Source organism: Molossus molossus, unplaced genomic scaffold (genome assembly GCF_014108415.1).
Source record: "Molossus molossus isolate mMolMol1 unplaced genomic scaffold, mMolMol1.p scaffold_m16_p_3, whole genome shotgun sequence".
NCBI classification, from domain to species: domain Eukaryota; kingdom Metazoa; phylum Chordata; class Mammalia; order Chiroptera; family Molossidae; genus Molossus; species Molossus molossus.
In genome coordinates this window covers 123,365,551-123,388,981 of record NW_023425366.1, presented here as the reverse complement: position 1 = coordinate 123,388,981, position 23,431 = coordinate 123,365,551, and the positions used below count along the sequence as shown (strand labels likewise).

The 23,431-nt window shown below is 42.6% G+C and overlaps 2 pseudogenes; one reads left to right on the top strand and one right to left on the bottom strand.

Annotated features, from left to right (window-relative positions):
* The first annotated feature begins 134 nt into the window (after positions 1-134).
* LOC118642327 lies at positions 135-2,419 on the top strand (annotated as a pseudogene).
* A 20,206-nt stretch (positions 2,420-22,625) lies between these two features.
* On the bottom strand, positions 22,626-23,293 carry LOC118642337 (annotated as a pseudogene).
* Positions 23,294-23,431: the final 138 nt, after the last annotated feature.

The window sequence follows — 23,431 nt, the reverse complement described above, 5'->3', positions numbered from 1 at the left end:
AGCTGGATCAGCAGGGATCGAGCCCTTCATTCACCAGTCCGTTTATTTTTGTAATGCGCTTCAAAGTAGGAGGCTGGGAGCCAGCTTTGGGCCTTCTTCATCACAGGTCTCTTAACTCTTCTGCTGGGTCAGCTGTGAACACCCCGAACCCCAAGGCTGAGTGGCTCAAGCCCAGGCAGTGTTGGTGGTCAACATCAGCATGGCCTGGGGGCTGCGGGACATTCTGGGGACCTAAAAGCACCGTGCAGATGCTTGTTAATAGTGCTGGAGACATCAAACTTACTAAAGACAGCAATATACTGCTTCATGAAATGCAAATTCAATACCCAACAGCCTCCTTGATAGCCAAAGTAGCAGCAGCCCAGGATGACATCTGGTGATGGTACCACTTCCAATGTCCTAATCATTGGAGAACTGCTGAAACACATGGATCTCTACATTTCTGAAGGGCTCATCCCAGAATAATGACAAGGATTGAAGCTGCAAAGGAAAAGGCACTTCAGTTTTTAGAACAAGTCAAAGCAAGCAGAGAGATGGACAAGGAAACACTCAGAGATGTGCCAGGACATCTCTGTGTACTCAAGTTTATACTGAACTTGCCAACATCTTCACAGAGGCTGTTGTTGACACCATTTTGACCATTAAAAAACAAGATGAGCCCTGGCCAGTGTGGGTCAGTGATTAGAGTGTCAGCCTGCACACCAAAGGGTCACAGTTTTGATTCCCAGTCAAGGGCACATACCTGGGTTGCAGGTTCAATCCCCAGCCCCAGTCAGGGTGTAAGTGGAAGCAACTGATTGATGTGTCTCTCACTGATATTTCTCTCTCTGTCTATCTCTCTCCCTTTCACTCTCTCTAAAGAAAAAATCAACGGAAAAATATCCTCGGGGGAGGATTAACAAATTAATTAATAGTAAGATGAACCTGTTGACCTCTTCGTGGTTGAGATCATGGAGCTGGAACATAAATCTGAAACCGATATAAGCTTAATCGGGTCTTGCTTTGGACCGTGGAGCATGGCATCCTGATGCGAAAAAAGAATGGAAGATGCACACATTCTCACGTGCAATGTGTCCTTTGAATATGAAAAAAGTGAATTCTGGCTTTTTTTTTTTTTTTTTTTACAAGAGTGTAGGAGAGAGAAACTAGTGAAAAATTGAAAGAAAATTCATTGGAAATAGTTAAAAAATAATAGAACTGAAAAGGAAGTCCCATGGTAACTCAGATAAAGGATTTGTTATTAGTCAAAAGGGAATTGACTCATTTTCTTTTATTTTAATATATTGTTACTGATTTTTAGAGAGAGAGGAAAGGAGAAGGAGAGAGAGATAGAAACTGATGAGATCGATAGGTTCCTCCTGCACACCCTCTACTAGGGATCAAGCTTGCAATCCCAGCATGTGCTCTGACCAGAAATCAACCAGTGACCTCTTGGTGCATGGGTTGATGCTCAATCAACCGAACCACACCAGGCAGGCCCCATTTTCTTTTCTTTTTTTTTTATCCTCACCCGAGGACATTTTTCCATTTTTTGTACAGACAGAGTGGGAGGGAGAGAGAGGGAGAGATAGAGAGAGAGAAACATCGATGTGAAAGGGACACATCGAGTAGCTGCCACGGCACGACCAACCAGGACCAGGGACAAACTGCAACCGAGGTACGCGCCCTTAGCGGGAACCGAACCCGGGTCTCTCCGGACCGCAGGCCGACGCTCTAACCGCTGAGCCAAACCGGCCAGGGCCCCATTTTCTTTAGATGCTCTTGTAAAAGAAGGCATAGTAGGTCTGCACAGAGCTAAAAGGAGAAATAGAAAGGCTGACTTGCTTGCAGTGGGGCAGCTCGGAATTCTTTTGATGACCTAACTCAGTTGAGACATGCAGGACTTGTCTATGAATATACATTGGGAGAAGAGAAGTTGACCTCTGTTGAGAAATGTAACAATCCTCGTTCTGTCACATTATTGGTCAAAAGACCAAATAAGCACACACTCAAAGAAGCAACAAGAGATGTCTTGAGGGCCATTGAAAATGTTACTGATGGCTGTGTAGCTCCAGGTGCTGGTGCAGTAGATATGGCGATGGCAGAAGCCCTGGTTAAATACAAGCCCAGTGTAAAGGGCAGGGCCCAACTTGGAGTTCAAGCTTTGCTGATGCTCATTTATTCATTATTCCCAAGGTTCTTGCTTAGAATTCTGGTTTTGATCTTCAGGAAAGACTAGAGTTCAAGCAGAACATTCAGAATCAGGTCAACGTGTGGGTGTGGACTTGAACATAGGTGAGCCGGTGGTAGCGGCAGAAGTAGGCACTGGGAAAACTATTGTGTAAAGGAACAGCTTCTTCACCCCTGCACTGTGATGGCCACCGACATTCTCCTGGTCGATGAGATCACGCAAGCTGGAGTGCCTTCTCTAAGAGGCTGAACTGAAGCTTTGCTTTTATCATCTGAATCAGGAAGACTACAGAGTGATCCTAAGAATACAGCTATGGCACTTTTGTCCAAGCTTCAAATGATGGTCAAAGGAATTTTCTTTTCCCAAATGAAGAAAGGAGAGAACACTGGCACCTATTCAAATTCCAAAGTCTGAAATTATAATGACAGTATTTTTTAAATTGCTCTCTGTCACCCGGCCAGTGTGGCTTAGTGGATTGAGCATCATCACGTGGACTGAGAGGTCCCAGTTCTATTCCCCATCAGGGCACATGCTCAGGCTGCAGGCTCGATTCCCAGTAGGGGGCGTACAGGAGGCAGCCGATCCATGTTTCCTTCTCTCCCTTCTCTCTAAAAAAAAAAGTCAATAGAAACATATTTTTTAAAAATAAATTGTTCCCTGTATACACATAAAGCGGACCGTTTTCACCCAATAAACAGGACATTTTGCTTTAGCTTCAGTGATATAAAAATACATCTTAGAGAAGCATGTTATCTACCTTATGAAATATTCCTTGAAAAACAAATCTTAATGGTTAAATAATGTCTTCCAATGATGTATTTTAATTTATCCAATAGTTCCCTATTAAGCATTTAAGTTTATATTTTATGCTAATATAAAGAACACTTAAGTAACTTAGGTTTTGAAAGCATCCCTGTTTCCTTAGTATAAATTACTGTGCGTAAAACTATTGGATCTTTCCGTTGAACTTTTCATGCTTTTGAAGTAGCTTTGCTTAAATGCTCCCCAGGAAAGTTGAGTGGTAGAAAGGTGGGTGAACTAGAGGCAAGGGAGTTGAAAGAGCTGCAAGTATAAAGTGGCAAAAATTAAAGCAGAGAAGGCAGAGGTAGAAAATAGCTGAAGGGCCAGGTGAAGAAATGTTCAGGTAGACCACATGTCCACACCTCTGAATCTTTGCTAATGCTGAACTGTCCATCCCCAAAGCGCCAGTGTCATCTTTTTCTCACTCAAATTAGTCTCGTCTACGTGTTTCCACAGCATCGCTTGTATACAGTTGGTATATCTCTGCAGTTCTTGAAGGTGAAACCGTGTTGCTGAGCTTTGTATTTTGAGGACTTGGCTGTTGCCTACAGTGAGTGTGAATAAATGTGTTTAACTTGAAAAAAAAAAAAAATAGGAGACTGACTTGAATACACTTCCCTCTACATGCTTCGGTGTGCGCATTAACTAAAATCCAGTATTTTTGTGCAGCTCCTTTTTAGGTGCAATTTATATGCAGTAAAATGCACCAATTGTTGCATATTTTTTTTAAGTAACTGAAGTGGGCTTAACAGTGTTTCACATATTTCACTGTTACTGCTCTATCATATTTGCCGTATCTGCATACCAGTACTTTTAGTTAATGTTTTTCATAAAGTGATTAATGTTTAATATAAATTGTGATTTGATTTTATTTTTTATTTTATTTATTTTTTTATCCTCACCCGAGGATATTTTTCCATTTTTTGTACAGATAGAGTGGGAGGGAGAGAGAGGAAGGGAGAGAGAGAGAGAGAGAAACATCGACGTGAAGGGACACATCAAGTGGCTGCCACCCGCACAACCAACCAGGGCCGGGGACAAACTGCAACTGAAGTACGTGCCCTTAGCGGGAACCGAACCCGGGTCTCTCCAGACCGCAGGCCGACGCTCTAACCGCTGAGCCAAACTGGCCAGGGCTAAATTGTGATTTTAGAGCAGAGGTGGGGAACGTCCAGCCCACAGGTCATCTAAGGCCTGCAAAATCATTTTTTTGTCCTGCCAAAGCAACCATAGGCGAGACTCAAAATTCAATAAATCAAAGAACTTTTTTCATAGCAACAGAAATTTATATTAAGTGAATCACAATAATAATGTAAATTTTGAGGGACAAGCAAGGAACGTCTATTATGGGATAGACAGGTCACATATGAGTATGTGACAGGACAGACATATGCTTCTCGTTGGCTGTCCACAGCCCTTCTGCCTGTATTGCGGTGACTCAGAATACTGTCAGTGTCAGGCGGGCTGGGAGTGTACACGTTGCGAAAGTGTTAACACACTGTGACAAAACTACGGTGATCCGGTGATGATGAGACCAGATGTAATGAGATGATTACCCCCGATGTTGATGACCTTGCTTCTGATGATTGACGACAATGTTATCAACTTCTCTGTTGTAACTCCAACTTTTATCCATACATCCACAATCAACAATCCTTGCAAAAACTGAATCTCAGATGAAGATTAAAGAAATTACAATATACAGAAAAGACCTCAAGAATCGATAATATGAACGTTAGATATTCCAAATCCAAGATGCAGGATTAGAACAGCAATCAAAGCAAAATAATCACATCAGTGGTGACACACACACTGGATAGTTATTAAAACTTAGACTTCCAGTCAAGATGGTGAAGTAGGTAAATGCGGTATTGCCTCCTCCCACAACAAAATTACAACTAAACTACAGAACAACCATTACTCAAAACTGCCTGAAATCAAGCTGAATGGAAGTCATACAACTACAAAATTAAAGAAGAAATCAAGACTCAATTACAGGCCTGGCCAGTTTGGCTCAGCAGTTGGAACATCAGCCTGAGGCCCAGAGAGACCCGGGTTCAGTTCCCGCTAAGGGCACGTACCTTGGTTGCAGTTTGTCCCCAGCCCTGGTTGGGTCGTGTGGGTGGTAGCCACTCGATGTGTCCCTTTCACGTCAATGTTTCTCTCTCTCTCTCTCTCTCTCTCTCTCTCTCTCTCTCTCTCTTTCTCTCTCCCTTCCTCTCTCTCCCTCCTACTCTATCTCAACAAAAAATGGAAAAGTGTCTTCTGGTGAGGATAAAAAAAAAAGACTCAATTACAACAGAAGGGTGTAAAGTCCACATGAGGGGTGTACCTTGAGGGCCCAACTGGGAGATCAGGGAGACTGTGCCACTGGACCTTACAGGACATCTACAACAATAGGCCACCCTACGAAGCCCAGGAGACATAGCAACTCTACCTAGTACATAGAAACAAACACAGGAAGGCAGCCAAAATGAGGAGACAAAGAAATATGTCCCAAAAGAAAGAACAAAACAAAACTCCAGGAAAAAAACTAAACAAATTGGAGATAAGCAATCTAACAGACACAGAGTTCAAAATACTGCTTATAAGGATACTCAATGAACTTAGTGAGAACTTCAACTAACTTAGTGAGGGCCTCAAGAGCATAAAAAAGAACCAGTCAGAAATGAAGAAGGCACTAACTGAAATAAAGCATAATTTACAGAGATTCAATAGTAGAGTAGGTAAAGCCAAGAAGCAAACCATCAATTTCTAATATCAGGAAGCAAAAAACACCCAATCAGAACAACAGAGAAAAAGAAATCAAAGAAAATGAGGATAGTATAAGGAGCCTCTGGGACAATTTCAAGCATGCCAACATTTGCATCATGGGGGTGCCAGAAGGAGAAGAGTGAGAACAAGAAATTGAAAACCTATTTGAAACAATAATGACAGAAAACTTTCCAAACTTGGTGAAGGAAACAGACATACAAGTCCAGGAAGCACAGAAAGTCCCAAATAATATGAACCCCAAGAGGCCCACACCAAGACACATCATCATCAAAATGCAAAAGTTTCAAGACAAAGAGAGAATCTTAAAAGCAGCTCCCATAAGACTGTCAGCTGATTTCTCAAAAGAAACTTTGCAGGCCTGAAGGGAGTGGCAAGAAATATTCAGAGTGAGGAAAAGCAAGAACCTACAACCACGATTACTCTATCTTGCAAAGCTATCATATAGAATCAATAGACATATAAAGAGTTTCCCAGATAAGAAAAAGCTAAAGGAGTTTGTCACCACCAAACCAGTATTATATGCAATGATGAAGTGTCTTCTTGAAGAAAAAGATAAAAAATATGAAAAAACAAAATGGCAATAAATACATATCTATCGACAATTGGATCTACAAACAAAATGAATAAGCAGAACAGAAGCATTCTCATAGATATAGAGAACATTTTGTTGGTTGCCAGATGGGAGGGGGATTGGGGGAATGAGTGAAAAAAGGTAAAGAGATTAAGAAGTACAAATTGGTTGTTAGTCTGATGAACCTCAAAGGGAAGGGGGTTGGGGTGGTGAGAAGAAATAAACCAAGGAACTTATATGCATAACCAATGGACACAGACAACAGTGTGGGGAAATGCAGGAGGGGGGCAGGAGTGGGGAGGAGGGGGTCAATAGGGGAAAAAGGAGGAACATCTGTAATACATTTAACAATAAAGATAAGTTAAAAAAAAAAAACTTAAGTGGTATGACATCCTACAAATGGCAACTACAAAGAAAAGAAAAGTTGATGCAGAGTGTCGATCTTTCCAAAAGAAATGGACAAATGATTATTTTTTGTTGAAGTCAAAGGCAAACCTGTGTGCCTAGTTTGTGGTGATGCCTTAGTAGTAATGACAAAAGCCAGTCTGGAGCATCATTACAGCTCAAAACATGCGAAACTCAGTGAATTGGGAGGCCAAATGCGTCTGGATAAAATCAGTGCTCTTCGGCGGTGTTGGGAACCACACAAGCCGCTCTCATTAGGCCTCGTTGTGACAGAGACAACGTTATTCAGAAGGGTTTTGTGATGAGCAAGCTAATTGCAAAGAAGGTGGGGCTCATGTAGAGGCGGAGTTTGTGAAAGTGCACGGGGGCTGCTGCAGAGCTGTTAACACCAAAGTTAAATGGTCTCAGTGTTGGTCTCAGTGTTAGTCTCAGAGAACCGTCTCACATCAGATTCCTGACTTAGCACAGGATATTGAAAAAACACTGAAGGATTCTGCAGGAGATTTCCAATTTTTCTCTCTGGCTTGTGACGAGACAACAGACATAACTAATACTGCCCAACTGGCCATTTTCGTTCTTGGGATAATTGCAGAGTTTGACATGCGAGAGGAACTGCTCTCACCGGAAACCGTGCGGCACTGTAAGAGGTGAGGCCTTGTTGGAGAGACTTGTTTGTTTGTTTGTTTGTTTGTTTTTAAATCCTCACCTGAAGATATTTTTCCATTTATCTTCAGATAGAGTGGGAGGGGGAGAGAGAGAGAGAGAGAAACAGCCATGTGAGACACATCAATTGGTTGCCCCCCTCACGATCCCAACCAGAGCCAGGGGCCGAACTGCAACCAAGGTACGTGTCCTTGATCAGAATCGAACCCAAGATTCTTTGGTCCATGGGTGGACGCTCTAACCGCTGAGCCAAACCGGCCAGGGTGAGACCTGTTCATCAATGAAAATTTTGCAGAGGCAGCTAATCGATGTTTTGCTTTCACATTGATTCAATTATTTCTTGACAAATGCAATTAATCCTTTTTGCCAGCCAACCCTGGCTGGAGCGCCACCTGTAGTAAGGCCACTTAACTTTTCAAATGTTAGCTCAAGTTTTTTCTCACTCTTGATCCAAGTGATTTAATTATATGCCACTGCATCATACATCAAGAAAGTCTCGCCCAGCTGGTATGGCTCAGTGGTGGAACGTCAACCCATGCACCAAGAGGTTGCTGGTTCAATTCCCGGTTGGGGCACATGCCCAGGTTGTGGGCCTGATCCCCAGTGGGGGGCATGCAAGAGGCGGCGATCCATGTTCTCTCTCATCGATGTTTCCATCTCTCTCTCCTTTTTTTTTCTCTCTCTAAAATCAATAAAGAAAAAATATTTTAAAAAATAAAAAAAAAAATTAAAATTAAAAAAAGACATCATGCCCTGGCCAGTTTGGCTCAGAGGTTAGAATGTTGGCCCACGGACCAGACCCAGGTTCAGTTCCTGCTAAGGGCACGTTCCTCGGTTGCAGTTTGTCCCCCGCCCTGGTTGGGGTTGTGTGGGTGGCAACCAATCGATGTGTCTCTTTCACATCAATGTGTCTCTCTCTCTCTTCTTCCCTCTCTCCCTTCCACTCTATCTGAAGATAAATGCAAAAATGTCCTCGGGTGAGAATTTAAAAAAAAAGAAGTCATCGGGTTTTACATAGAAACCAAAACTTAAAAAAAGAAAATCTCTGTGCACAGTTGTTGCAGCTCAACAATGTGATGTCAAGAGTAGTGTCATGCATAAATTTTGTCAAAAGCAGAGGTTTTAACAGCCACCGGTTCAAGGAATTACTGAATGAGCTTGACTCGGCACAGTGATCTTGTTTATCACTGTGAAGTGCGGCGGCTGAGTCGCAAGAACATGCTCATGAGGTTTTACGAACTGGGGGAATGAAGTCAAGCTGTTCGTGGAGATGAAAGGAAAACCTGTCAGGGAACTCAATGATAGCAAGTGGCTGTGTGATTTAGTGTTCATGGTGGATATTACCAAGTACCTCTCAGAGCTGAACATCAAGCTGCAGGGCCCCAACCAGCTTCTCAGCTCCCTGCTTTCAAATGTGAAATTATTTGAAGCTAAATTAAGGCTGTGGAAAGTGCAACTCAAAAGGAATAACACTGTGCATTTCCCTACTCTCCCTTCCACTCTCTCTAAAAATCAATTTAAAAAATCTTTAAAAAATGTTCTCTGCATTTATGAGTTTGTTTCTGTTTTGTTTGTTCACTTATTTTATTTTTTAGATTCCACATAAATATGAAACCATATGGTATTTATTGTTCTCTGTCTGACTTATTTTACTCAGCATAATACCTTCTAGGTCCATCCACATCATTGCAGTTGGCAAGACTTCATTCCCTTTTATGGCTCAGCAATATCTCCCACTGTATGAATATATACCACTTCTTCTCTATCCCTTCATCTATTGCTGGACACTTAATTTGCTTCCAAATCTTGGCTAATATAAATAATGCTGTAATGAACATATGATGCATATGTCTTTTTGAATCAGTGTTTTGGGTTTCTTTGGATAAATACCCAGAAGTGGAATTGCTGGATCCCTCTTGGTCTCTTGTTATAGCCTTTGTTTTAAAGTCTATTTTGTCTGCTATAAGTGTTGCTACTCCAGCTTTTTTGCTTGTTTGTCTCTTTATCACAAAATATCTTTTTCTATCCCTGTACTTTCAGTCTGTGTGTCTTTCCAAAGGGAATCTCATGTAGACAGCATATGTAAGGATCTTGTTTTCTTTTTTTCATCCTCACCCGAGGACATTTTTGCATTTATCTTCAGATAGAGCGGGAAGAAGAGGGAGAGAGAGAGAGAGAGAGAGAGACATCGACTGGCTGCCACCCACACAACCCCATAGGGATGGGGACAAACTGCAACCGAGATACGTGCCCTTAGCAGGAACCGAACCCGGAACTCTCTGGTACATGGGCTGATGCTCTAACCACTTAGCCAAGCTGGCCAGGGCCGATCTTGTTTTCTTATCCATTCAGCCACCCTATGTCCATTTGCATTTAAAGTAATTGCAGATAGCTTTGTCATTGTTGATACTTTATTATTCATATTTTTTTCTTCTTCTTAAAGAAGTCCTCTTAGCCCTGGCCGGTTTGGCTCAGCGGTTAGAGCATTGGCCTGCGGTCCGGAGAGACCCGGGTTCAATTCCCGCTAAGGGCATGTACCTCGGTTGCAGTTTGTCCCCGGCCCTGGTTGGTCGTGCGGGTGGCAGCCACTCGATGTGTCCCTTTCACGTCGATGTTTCTCTCTCTTCCTCTCTCTCCCTCCTACTCCATCTGTGCAAAAGATGGAAAAATGTCCTCGGGTGAGGATAAAAATGAAAAAAATAAAAAAAAAAGAAGTCCTCTTAACATTTCTTGTAATACTGGTTTGGTGATGATGACCTTCTTTAGCTTTTTTTTAATCCTCACCCGAGGACATTTTTTCCTTTTTTTTGTTCAGATAGAGTGGGAGGGAGAGAGAGAAACATCGACGTGAAAGGGACACATCGAGTGGCTGCCACCCGCACGACCAACCAGGGCCGGGGACAAACTGCAACCGAGGTACGTGCCCTTAGCGGGAACCGAACCCAGGTCTCTCTGGACCGCAGGCTGACGCTCTAACCATCGAGCAAAACTGGCCAGGGCTAGCTTTTTCTTGTCTGGGAAACTCTTTGTCCTTTGATTCTAAATGATAGCTTTGCTGGGTAGAATAATCTTTGTTATAGGTCCTTGCTTTTCATCACTTTGAAATGCCTGGCAATTGCTTTTCTTGATTTCATTTTTGGATTGTTCATTACAAGTGTATAAAAATACAATTGATTTTTGTCTGCTGATATTTTACCCTCCAACTTTTCTTAACTTGTTATTTGTTCAAATAGGGTTTTGTTCTTTTGTGTGTGCGTTAATCCTCACCCGAGGATATTTTTCCATTAAGTTTTAGATAGAATGGAAGGGAGGGAGAGAAAAAGAGAGGTAAACATCAATATGAGAACGACACATCAATTGGCTGCCTCCCGCACAACCCTGACCAGGGCTGGTATTGAACCTGCAACCCAGGTATGTGCCCTTGACTGGGAATCCAACCTGAGACCCTTCAGTCCGTAGGCTGACTCTCCGACCACTGAGCCAGACGGGCCAGGGCTCAAATAGGTTTTTATAGAATATCAAGATTATGTCCTCTGCAGAACTTTCTAATCTGGATGCCTTTTATTTCACTTTCTTGCCCAATTGCCCTGGCTAGAACATCCAGCACAGCATTGAATAGAAGTGACAAGGTGGACATTCTTGTCCTGTTACTGCCCTCAGGGGAAAAGCTTTCAGTCTTTTGTCATTAAAGATGGTGTTAGCTGTGGGGTTTTTGTAGATGCCCTTTATCATATTGAGGAAGTTCCCTTCTAATCCAGGTTTGTTATGTGGTTTTATCATGAAGGGGTTTTAGATGTCGATTTTTTTGTTTGTTTTGGGGTTTGGGGGTGGGTTTTGTTTTGTTTTGTTTTTTTGCATCTATTGAGGTAGTCATGTGGTTTTTGTTCTTTATTCTATTGGTATGATGTATTACATTAATTCATTTTCATATTTAAACCTATTTTGCATTCCTAATAAATCCCACTTGGCCATAGTCTATGTATTAAATTTTCTACTATTTTGTTGAGGATTTTTGTGTCTATATGTATAAGAGATATTGGTCTGTAGTTTTCTTGTGTCGTTTTTGTCTGGCTTTGGTATCAGGGTGATACGGGCCTTGCTGAACAAGTGAGGAGTATGCCCTCTCCTAGTTTTGGGAAGAGGTTGTGAAGAACTGGTGTAAATTCTTCTATAATTAGTTGTAGAATTAACTAGTGAGACCATCTGGATCAGTCCTTTTCTCTGCGGGGAGTTTTGCTACATGTGGATTTTAAGCACTTGAAATAACTGAGAAATGGAACTTTTAATTTTATTTAATATTAATTAGTTAAGTTGAATATAATAAGCCACACTATTGTTTACTGTATTGGACAGAACAGGTCTTAAAGAGTGATTCTCAATGGGGAGACACTGCCCCCCATGGCCATTTTGGAAGTCCGTGGGTGTTTTGACTCTCACTGTGAATGGGCAGTGCCCTTGGAGGGTGAGGGCCAAGCCATTCCGCCATGTGCATTATCCTTTAGAAAGAGTAATTTTCCTATGCCTGTGTAGCTTTTCAGTGTCCCCCTCAGACATCTAACAATGTCAAGAATCTAACTTCATTTTATGCACGAGCTCAAAGCATATCTTAAATTTTTTTTTTTTATCTTCACCCGAGGACGACATTTTTCCATTTTTTGTTCAGATAGAGTGGGAGGGAGAGAGAGAGAGAGAAGCATCGATGTGAAAGGGACACATGGAGTGGCTGCCACCCGCATGACCAACCAGGGCCGGGGACAAACCGCAACTGAGGCACGTGCCCTTAGTGGGAACCGAACCCGGGTCTCCCTGGACCGCAGGCCGACGCTCTAACCGCTGAGCCAAACCGGCCAGGGCTCAAAGCATATCTTGCTTGGTTTTAACATATACTGAGTTTTCCAGGAATTCAACTATGATGTACACTGAAGGAAAAGTGTGGTTAAGCCCTGGTAGGTTTGGCTCAGCGGTAGAGCTTTGGCCCGCGGACCAATGACTCGCGAGTTCGATTCCAGCCAAGGGCACATACCTCAGTCATGGTTCGTCCCTGGCCCTGGTTGGGGTCATGCAGGAGACAACTAGACAGTGTGTCCCTCTCATGTCGATGCTTCTCTCTCTCTCCGATTCTCTCCCTCTCTCTCCCTCCCATTCTGTCTGAAGATAAATAGGAAAATATCCTTGGATGAGGATTTTAAAAAAAAGAAAACTGTGTTTGATTTGTTGGGATCTTTACCAAGAGCTGCTTACATGTGGCAAATCCCTCACTGATGGCAACACCCATGCAAAGCCCATTGTGTGCTGGCTGCATTGTAGCTGCCTCGTTCATTGTGATCCTGAGTAATCGGTTGTCCCCTTACCACAGGGGATACTTCCCAGGCCTCCCGCTGGATGCCCGAAACTGTGGAGAATACGGAACCCTACATATATGATGTTTTTCTCCCATGCATACACCTATGATCAGTTTAATTTATAAATTAAGCTCAGAAAGAGATTAACAACTAATAAGGAAATAAAAGAATTATAACAATATACTATAATAAAAGTTATATGAATGTGGTCTGTCTCAGTATATCTTATTATGCTGTACCTACCTTTTCATTCAAAGGAATCATGTCATGGCTTCTCTGTGGCAGGTCTGACTCACCAGCATCACCGCTCTCGCACGTTGGGGCCATGATTAAGTAAAATAAGGATCACAAACCCAAGCTCTGCATTCTTGACAGTCGATCTGCTGACCAAGACGGCTACCCAGTGGCTGTGGGCAGGGAGCACACACAGCGTGGCGCCCCTGCACAAAGGCGTGATTCAAGTTCCCACGGAATGGAGCGGGACGGCGTGAGATCTCACCATGCTATGCAGAAATGGCACTCAATTTAAAACCTAGAATTGTTTATTTCTGGAATTTTCTACTTAATATTTGGAGCAGGGTTGACCACAGGTAACAGAAATCATGGAAAGTGAAACCATGGATAAGAGGAGACTACTGTATATAAAAATGCTAAGTTTGGTTTAGGCAGTTTGGCTCAGTTGTTAGAGCCTCGGCCCGCGGACCAGACAGTCCCGGGTGCAGTTCCCACTAAGGGCATGTACCTCGGTTGCGGTTTGTCCCCGGCCCCAACTGGGGTCATGTGGGTGGCGACTACTCGATGTGTCTCTGTCATGTCAATGTTTCTCTCTCTCTCTCTCTTCCCCCCTCTCTCCCTCCAGCTCTATCTGAAGATAAATGCAAAAAATGTTCTCAGGTGAGGATAAAAAAAAAAAATGCTAAGTATATATACAGAGTGGGGCAAAGTAGGTTTACAGTTGTGAGTATGGGAAACAGTTTATTCTCATATTATTATTTATTAATCATTGAATTATTTTCCATATGAACAACTGTAAACCTACTTTTGCCTCACCCTGTATAAACATATCTATTTCAAAATGGCAAATATAAAGAAAAAAGTCTAACATTTTTTAATATTATGATTGTCTTCTTATAAATCCAAACTATGTCATTACAAGTAGGTAAAAATCTCTGACTTCTTTGTATCTTCTAGGGAAATCATGTCTCAGCATTTACATAGTTAAATATATTTTTTAATTAAAAAATCATTTTTCTCTTTTATAAATGCACTTAGAGCATGGCAGTATTTACTGAAGCTAAAGATGCGCTTACCCTGCCCTGGCCGGTTTGGCTCAGCGGTTAGAGCGTCAGCCTGCAGTCCAGAGAGACCTGGGTTTGGTTCCCACTAAAGGCATGTGCCTCAGTTGCAGTTTGTCCCCGGCCCTGGTTGGGTCGTGCGGGTGGCAACCACCGATGTGTCCCTTTCACATCGGTGTTTCTCTCTCTCTCCCTCCCACTCTATCTGAACAAAAAATGGAAAAATATCCTCGGGTGAGGATAAAAAAAAAAAGATGTACTTACCCTATGGTCCACTTATCCCACCCAAGAGGATAAGTATTCATGGCCACAAAACACTTGTAAAAAAAAACTATTGATAGAAGCTTGATTCATAATAACCCCAGACTAGAAATAATCCAAATCAAAAGAATTAATATATTGCAGCAAAGTCACACAATTGAAGACCATTCAGCAATCAAAAAAGAAAACCACAAGAACATGTAACAAATAGATGAATGTCATAGGCTTGTGAAACAAGCCAGACACATTAAAAAAGACATGCCTTATAATTCTATTTATATGAAGCTCAAGAACAGGCAAAACAGCCCTGGCCAGTGTGGCTCAGTTGGTCGGGCGTTGTCCCATGCACAAAAAGATTGCTGGTTCGATTCAGGTTTCAGGCTCGATCAACAGTAGGGGGCATGCAGGAGGCATCTGATGGATGTTTCTCTCTCACATACATGTTTCTCTCTCTCTCTAAAAAAAATCAATAAAAAACATATTTTTAAAAACCCGATTGGGCCCTGGCCGGTTTGGCTCAGCAGTTAGAGCATCGGCCTGCGGTCCAGAGAGACCCGGGTTCGGTTCCCGCAAGGGGCGCGTGTCTCGGTTGCAGTTTGTCCCCGGCCCTGGTTGGTCGTGCGGGTGGCAGCCATTCGATGTGTCCCTTTCACGTTGATGTTTCTCTCTCTCTCTCCCTCCCACTCTATCTGAACAAAAAATGCAAGCCGGTTTGGCTTGGTGGTAGAGCATCGGGCCGCAGACCAATGAGTCACAGGTTCGATTCCAGCCAAGGGTACGTACCTAGGTTACAGTTCGTCCCCGGCCCTGGTCAGAGTAGTGCAGGAAGCAACCAGTTGATATGTCCCTCTCACATCAATGTTTCTCTCTCTCTCCCTCCCACTCTATCTGAAGATAACAGAAAAATATCCTCTGGTGAGGATTAAAAAAAAACCAATTGGTGTACTTAGCTGTATGTTTATTGTCTTTCAATAACAACAAGAAAAAGAACACATTATTGAAAACATACTATGTGAAATGCATTGAGGGGGATACTAAGTTGTATAAAAAGATATTATCCCTGTCTTCATGGAGCTCAGGGAAATTTGGGGAAACGAAACACACAGAAAATAAAATAAAATAGTGTGTGTCAGAAGTTGTATTATCTATGACTTTTATAAAGTGTTTCAAGATATTTATGTTTTAAATGAGGCATTGGATCTTCCAAAGCTGAGACCTCAGTAGCTAGAATAAGTGAATAAGGGAGAGCATGGTAGTAGGAGTTAGTCCCAGAGAAGAGTGCTGATGCTACCTACTTCTCTTCCCCACGCTCCATTCTCTGCTCCTCTCGGCCCTTCCACTATTATAGTGTATCCCGCTATGGTCAACATTAGAAAATAAAACTATACACTCAGAAAAATCCTTTGTGGCCTCTAAATTAGAGGACCTCGTTTCGGGGCCTCACTCTGTGACTAGCTCAGTCATCACCTGCCCTTCCAGAGTCTTGGTTTCCTCAACTATAAAAGGAGGTTAGTAATAGCTGCCTTTCCTGCCTACCTAAAGTCTGTCACGAGTTTCAAATGCATAAAGGCATTGTTCTTCAAATGCCAGTAATGGCTGTCCCCTCGCTGCGTGTTGGTTGCTTCTTACAGGCAGAGAGGAACCCTGCTGGGCGCGTTGTGACGCCCACAGGAACTGGAGACACCAGACTGACCAAAGCTCCGCCAGGGTGTGCTTCCTGCTCTGGGACCATTAGGGACCCCGTGACAATCTAGGCATTAACTACATTCTCCCATTAAAAACACCTGTGTTCTGTTTTTTCCAGCCAGTGCCGTGCCATGGGCATCTCTCGGAACAACTGGCACAAGCACCGCAAGACAGGACGCAAGAGAAAGCCCCACCACAAGAAGCCAAAATATGAGTTGGGGCGCCCTGCCGCCAGCACTGACATTGCCCCTCACCCCCACCCCGCACACTCTCAGTCCAAGTGCAGGAGGCAATAAGCGAGGAGCCTTGAGGCAGGACATGGGCAACTTCTCCCGGGGCTCTGAGTGTTGATTACTGACCTTGCCTACAGTGCATCCAACCACCACCTGGGCGCACCAAGACCCTGGCAGAGAACTGCCTCGGGCTCACCGGCAGCACACCGCAAGTCTGTAGCAGAGTCCCGCTGGGCGCTGCCTCTGGGCTGCAAGACGGGCCAAGCCAACCCCTGAGGAAGAAGAGATTTTAAACAAAAAATGATCAAAGAAAATTCAGAAGTAATGATGAAAGCAGAAAGAATGCCAAAATCAGCAGTCTCTTAGAGGAGCCGATCCGGCAGGTCGAGCTTCTTGCCAGCGTCGCTGGAGATGAGGCCGTGCAGATGGCCACATGCTGGAGGGCAAAGAGCTGGAGTTCTAGCTGCGGAAGAAGGTCAAGGCCCAGAGAGGCAATAAACCCTCTTCCTTCCTATTTTAGCTCATGTAATAAAGGTGTTTATAGTTCTAACACACACACACACACACACACACACACACACACACACCCATTGTCTGCTTGGCTCCAGTTACACAGCCTACTTATTCTTATAAAGAAATAAATTCTCAGGTTTTCTTTACTTTGCTGCCCTCATTCCCATCCATCCTACGGACAAGACCAAGTTGTGTCAACTCAAAAATTGTTAGGGCGTAGTTCTAGAAGAGCAAAGCTCTCAATAATCAACATGGCTGTATAATAATGTCTGATTGGAATACAGGCTAGCGATGTAAACTTAGGCAGGTCACTTGACCTCTCAGGATATCAACATCCTTTTCTCTAATGCTGGGACAATAATACCTGCCTTACAGGTATCTTTATGTTGTAAAGATATATTTATGTATTTATTCTTATTCATTGATTTTAGACAGAGAGAGGAAGGAGGAGAGAGAGAAAGAAACATTCCCAATTTTGTTGTTCCACTTATTTATGCGTTCATTGGTTGATTCCTGTATGTGCTCTGAGTGGGGATCGAACCCACCACCTTGATGCATTGGGACAATGCTCTAACCTACTGAACTACCAGGCCAGGGCCTGCTGTAAAGATTTAAAAGAGGAATTCATCAGTTGGAATCTGATGGGTTACATTTTATGGTTCCTGATATAATGGTACAATAGTCTTGTACAATAGTACAAGAATGCAATAGATCCATATGCATTATAGAATGCATTGTAAGATATATGACCAATAAAATAAGAGCAGAAGAGCACAGAGTATGTTACGATTTGTGTAAGAAAAAGGGTGGGGTAGTCAATATATTCTATGTCGATAGATAGATAGATATTGATGTATCTGTCTCTAAATATAGATATAAATACATAAAAGGACATAGGTATGTATAATATTATATAGATAAGGATAAATATAGATATGTATCAAATATCTGTATATAGTATGTCTTTTTGTTTTTGTTAATCCTCACCTGAGGATGTTTTTTTCTATTGATTTTTTTTTTTTTTTTTTAGAGAGAGCAGAAGGGAGGGAGGGAGGAGGAGAGAAAAACATCCATGTGAGAGAGACACATCAATTGGTTGCCTACTGCACATGCCACAACTGGGACCAGGGATTGAACCTGCAACCTAGGTGTGTGCCCTTGACTGGGAATCAAAGCCTTGACCCTTTGGTCCAAGGGCCAACACTCTAACCCTTAGCACTCGGGCCAGGACTATATATAGTATATCTTATTTTGGATATCTATAAACAGTAGTGTGCCCCCTCATTCAGTTTCAGTTACCCAGTCAACTCTGGTCCAAAAATATTAAATGGAAAAATTCCAGAAATAAAAACTAAGGTTTTAGTTTTGTTTTGTTTTAATCCTCACCCAAGGATATTTTTTCATTTATCTTCGGATAGAGAGGGAGGGAGGAAGGGAGGGTGAGAGAGAGAAGCATCAATGTGGGAGAGACACGTCGACTGGTTGCCTCCTGCACGACCCCAACCAGGGCCAGGGACTGAACCGCAACCAAGGCACATGCCCTTCACCAGAATCGAACCTGCAACTCTTTGGTCTGCAGGCCGACACTAACAGCTGAGCCAGACGGTTAAAACAATAAGTTTTAGATTACACGCTGTTCTGAGTGGTGTGGTCAAATCTTGTGCTGTCCTGTTCTGTCCACCCAAAAGTATCTACATTGTATGTACTACCTCGTTAGTCAGTAGCCAAGTAGGTTATCAGATCCACTGTCTACCGCAGTGGTTATGTTCCAGTAATCCTCACAGCAGCCTAAGGCCATTCACTCCATCTCATCACTTAGGTGCAGTATCATGTCACATCATCACAAGAATAAAGGGTAGCACAGTACAATAAGATTTTGAGAGAGAAACAGCACATTCACATAACTTTTATTACAACATAATGTTATGATTGTTCTACTTATTAGTTACTGTTGTGCATCTCTTACTGTGCCTAATTATATCATAGGTATCTGTGTGTGTGTGTGTGTGTGTATGGTTCAGTACTATTGATTTCAGGCATCCAATGGGGGTCAACGTATCCCCTGTGGATAAGAGGGGATATATTCTTAGCTATAAAATCTGTATATATCTGTATATATTATGTATATACATATATAGTCAAACCTCAGTTCTCAAATGTCTCCCATCTTGAACAATTCACTTCTTAACCCGACAACCCTTTCATGCTGAGACCTGTATGATCGGTCACACGTCTCAGGTGACAAAGGAGAATGTGCCAGGATGAGTCAGGTTATTGCTGTTAATGTCTCGGCATATTCTACTGTGAATTTTTTTTTTTTTTTTTGCTTTTGTTGCCACTTATTATTATTATTAAATTTTCACTTTTTTCTGTACATTTCATTTCCTTTTTGTTAAATTTTTATTTACATTTCACGTCCTTTTTGTTTTTAAAGTGTTTATTTGTAGATTAAACAGTACATTAGACAGGCACTGCATGTAAGAAAGGTTAAAACAAGAAATCATTTGAGCCCTGGCTGGTTTGGCTGAGCGGTTAGAGCGTCAGCCTGAGGTCCAGAGAGACCTGGGTTCGGTTCCGCTAAGGGTGCATCTCAGTTGCAGTTTGTCCCCACCCTGGTTGGTCGTGTGGGTGGCAGCCTCTCGATGTGTCCCTTTCACGTTGATGTTTCTCTCTCTCTCTCCCTCCCACTCTATGTGAATAAAAAATGGAAAAATGGCCCTGGCCAGTTTGGCTCAGCGGTTAGAGCGTTGGCCTGCGGTCCAGAGAGACTCGGGTTCGGTTCCCGCTAAGGGCACGTACTTCGGTTGCAGTTTGTCCCCGGCCCTGGTTGGTCGTGCGGGTGGCAGCCACTCGATGTGTCCCTTCACGTCGATGTTTCTCACTCTCTCTCCCTTCCTCTCTCTCCCTCCCATTCTATCTGTACAAAAAATGGAAAAATATCCTCGGGTGAGGATTAAAAAAAAAAAAGGAAAAATGTCCTAGGGTGAGGATAAATAAATAAATACATACATACATAAACAAACATTTAAAAAAAAAGAAATCATTTGAGGGTCTGGGACAGATTAATTCAATCTACATTATTTCTAATGGGAAACAAATGCTTCAGTTTTCGAGCAGCCTTCAAAAACGAATTAAGTTCTAGAACCAAGGTTCCACTAATCCATATATATATACATATATATGTGTGTACATATATATACACACACACATATATCTATATCATTTTATGTACCTATATTTATAGAGACATCTGGAAGATTACACTATAAGCTGGTAATTGTGTTGGCCTCTGGGGAGAGAAGCTGAGGAACTGGAGGTCAAGGGTGGAAAGGAGATTTTTTCCCCCTGTATATTCTTTTGTATCATTTGTATTTTGTAACCATGTACATGTATTGTTTTGAAATAAAGAGAGATCATCTTGTGAAAGGGTATAGTACATGCTGGGTGCTTTAAGATATTTGTGGATGGATATACAGTGAACCTTATTCATTATGACCATTTACCTAGGATGTCCCAAGTGTATTTTTAATTTTTTTTTATATGAGCTGCAGCAAGTGTGGTATCATACTAAATTTTGACCATCCCAAGTGGATTATGAGTACATCCATGTTGATTAAAATAGCCTTTCTTCTTGTCTCTATATTTGAAATATTTCATGATAAAAAATATTTAAAAAGCTTACTGGGCCCAGCCAGAGTGGCTCAGTTGGTTGAGTGTTGTCCCGTGCACCAAAAGGTTATCAGTTCAATTTCAGTCGGGGCACATATCAAAGGCAATTGATTGATGTTTCTCTCTCAACGTTTTTCTCTCTCTCTCCCTTCCTTTCTCTAAGCATGTCCTCAAGTGAGGATAAATAAATTAATTAATTGCCCTGGTCAGTTTTGCTCACTGGTTAGAGCATCAGCCCATGGACCAAATAGTTTCAAGTTCAATTCCCTATCAAGGACACGTGCCTCAGTTATAGGTTTGTTCCCCAGCCCCAGTCAGGGTTGTGTGGGAGGCAAATCAATCGATGTATCTCTTTCACATTGATGTTTCCTCTCTCTCTCCCTCCCTCCCACTCTATCTACAAAAAAAGTCAATGGAAAAATATCCTCAGGTGAGGATTAAAACTTTTAAAAATTAATTAATTAAAAAAATAAAAAGCTTGCTGGGTAATGACCAGAGGGGGATATGAGAAGGGAGCTTGGGTGGGGGCAATCTGGTCATATTGTTTCTTGATGTAGTTAGGCACTGGTTACACAGGTGTCCTTGCTTTGTGATAACTCATCAAGCTGTGTGTGTATTTATGATCTCATTCATCTATGTTTCTTTTTGATAAAAAGTTTACTTAAAAAGCCCCTTTTCTGTTAAATTGAAATTTTTCATAATGATTTAGTAAAGGATTAGTAAAAAATAGAGTTTGATATGATTGTTCCTTTGCAAATGATCAGGGTCTTGAGAGTAACTGGAAACCACCCTAAAATTAGTAGCTTTACTTTAGTATGAATTTGCATTTCTTCATGTTTAGTGATGTCAGTCATCATCTCACTCAGCCTGCTTTACCCTTTACTTCTGGCTCTCTTAGCAATTTCATTGCATTCCATTTGTGTTTTGGGAGGTAAAGAGGTTGATTTCAGAATCAGGCAGATCTGTAGAGAGAGAGAAAAGGAGAGAAAGGAACCTGGAGAGAACGAGGGAGGGAGTAATGAGAACGGGGTTTACAGGCCAGGAGGTGTAGAAAGGCCCTGCCACATTCTAGCTCCAATATACCAGCAACTGAATGTGCCCTGAGCTTTCCTGTCCCCAGGACTTTGTTCGTACTGTTTTCTCAACCTAAAGTAGCCCCCTTCTTTCCCCTCAACCTGCTAATTTCCACTTTTCCTTCAGGGGAGAATTGTGCCTCCAATGCTAAACACCGGCCCAGAGATGCAGCAAATGCTGAATGAAACCACCTTAAAAACTGTTCAACAGCCCTGGCCGGTTTGGCTCAGCGGTTAAAGCTTTTGCCTGGGAACCAGAAAGTCCCGGGTTCAGTTTCCGCTAAAGGCACATACCTTGGTTGCAGTTTATCCCCAGCCCCAGTTGGGGTTGTGTGGGTGGCAACCACTCAATGTGAGATCTCTCTCACATTGATGTTTCTCTCTCTCTCTTCCTCCCTCTCTCCCTCCTGCTCTATCTGAAGATAAATGCAAAAATGTCCTGGGGTGAAGATAAAAAAAAAAAGTGTTAAACAGTCCCTGTGCTGCTAAAACCCCTGTTGCTGGTTTCTCCAACCCACCTGGATTTAAATCCACAGGCCTACAAGGACCTGTATTATCTGGTATTGTTCACTGCTGCGTCCAGTGCCTAGAACACTGCTGGTCCATAATAAATGCAATAAATAAATGCAATAATAAATCAGTAAAAAATATTTGTGGAATTTTGAATGAATACTAGCTAATTATTTACTGTATGCTTATTTTGTACAAGGCACTGTCCTAAATGCTTCACATATACTAAGTTACTAAATTCTCACAACTATGAAGTGCTATTATTATCATTTTGCAGCGTGGGTAGACTGAAGCATAGAATAGAGAGGCTAGGAAATTTGCCTAAATTCACACACTAACAAGTGACCAAGCTGAGATCTGAATCCAAAGTCTGACTGATGGGAAGTTTGCTCTAAGCTAGTTCCAGAACATAGCAGTTCATCAGCATCACACACACGCTTTTAAAAAGTAAATCTCAGAATCAGGTCCTGAGATTCTGATTCCGCAGGAGAGGAGCTAGGGTTGGTATCGGTTAGTAATAAAAATGATAACAACGTGCCAGCAGATCACAGAATCTTTTTTTTTTTTTTTACAATTGTTTAGTTTTTATTTCATATTCATAAACTTAACTCTGCAATCCAGCTAGACTTGGAAAGAGTAAAGAAAATATGGAACTCAACTAACTGCGGCAAGAGCATGAATAGCATAGAACATTCCAAGCAGATGGGGGTGAAGGGGTGGCTCTCCTGAGCTACAGAAGGAATGGTCTGGTAGTTAAGATAAAACACAAGTCAAATTTATGAGAGTTGTCCACAGTCAGCAATGGTGACTTTTTTGGTGGTCTTGCCATTCCTGGACCCAAAGCCCTCCATGGTTGTCACAATATCCATGCCGCCTTTCACCTGGCCGAAGTCCACGTGCTTGCCATCCAACCACCCAGTCTTGGCAGTGCGGATGAGACTGGGAACCGTTTGTGTTGGGTCCAGCGTTTGCCATGGACAAGATGCCAGGACCCGTGTGCTTCAGGATGAAATTCTCATCATCAAATTTCTCCCCGTGGATAGACTTGCCGCTAGTGCCACTGTGGCATGTGAAGTCACCACCCTGGCACATAAATCCCGGAATAATTCTGTGAAAGGAGGAACCTTTATAACCAAATCCTTTCTCCCCAGTGCTCAGAACACGAAAGTTTTCTGCCATCTTTGGAACTTTGTCTGCAAACAGCTCGAAGATGACGTGGCCCAAGGGATCGCCATCGACGGCGATGTCGAAGTACACGATGGGGTTCACCATGGCTAGGCTCGAGCGGCTCCGGTACAATGGTGTCTGCAAGGCCTGATCACCAAATCTGAGGCTCACTCCTTCCCCAACAGGTTACGTCAAGCCCGCCCCGCCCCGCCCCCTGGGTGGCGCGAAGGCCACTGGGAGTTGTAGTTCCCAGGAAGTTTGTCGGCGCCCGGAAGTGACGCTACGTCCCGCCTTCTT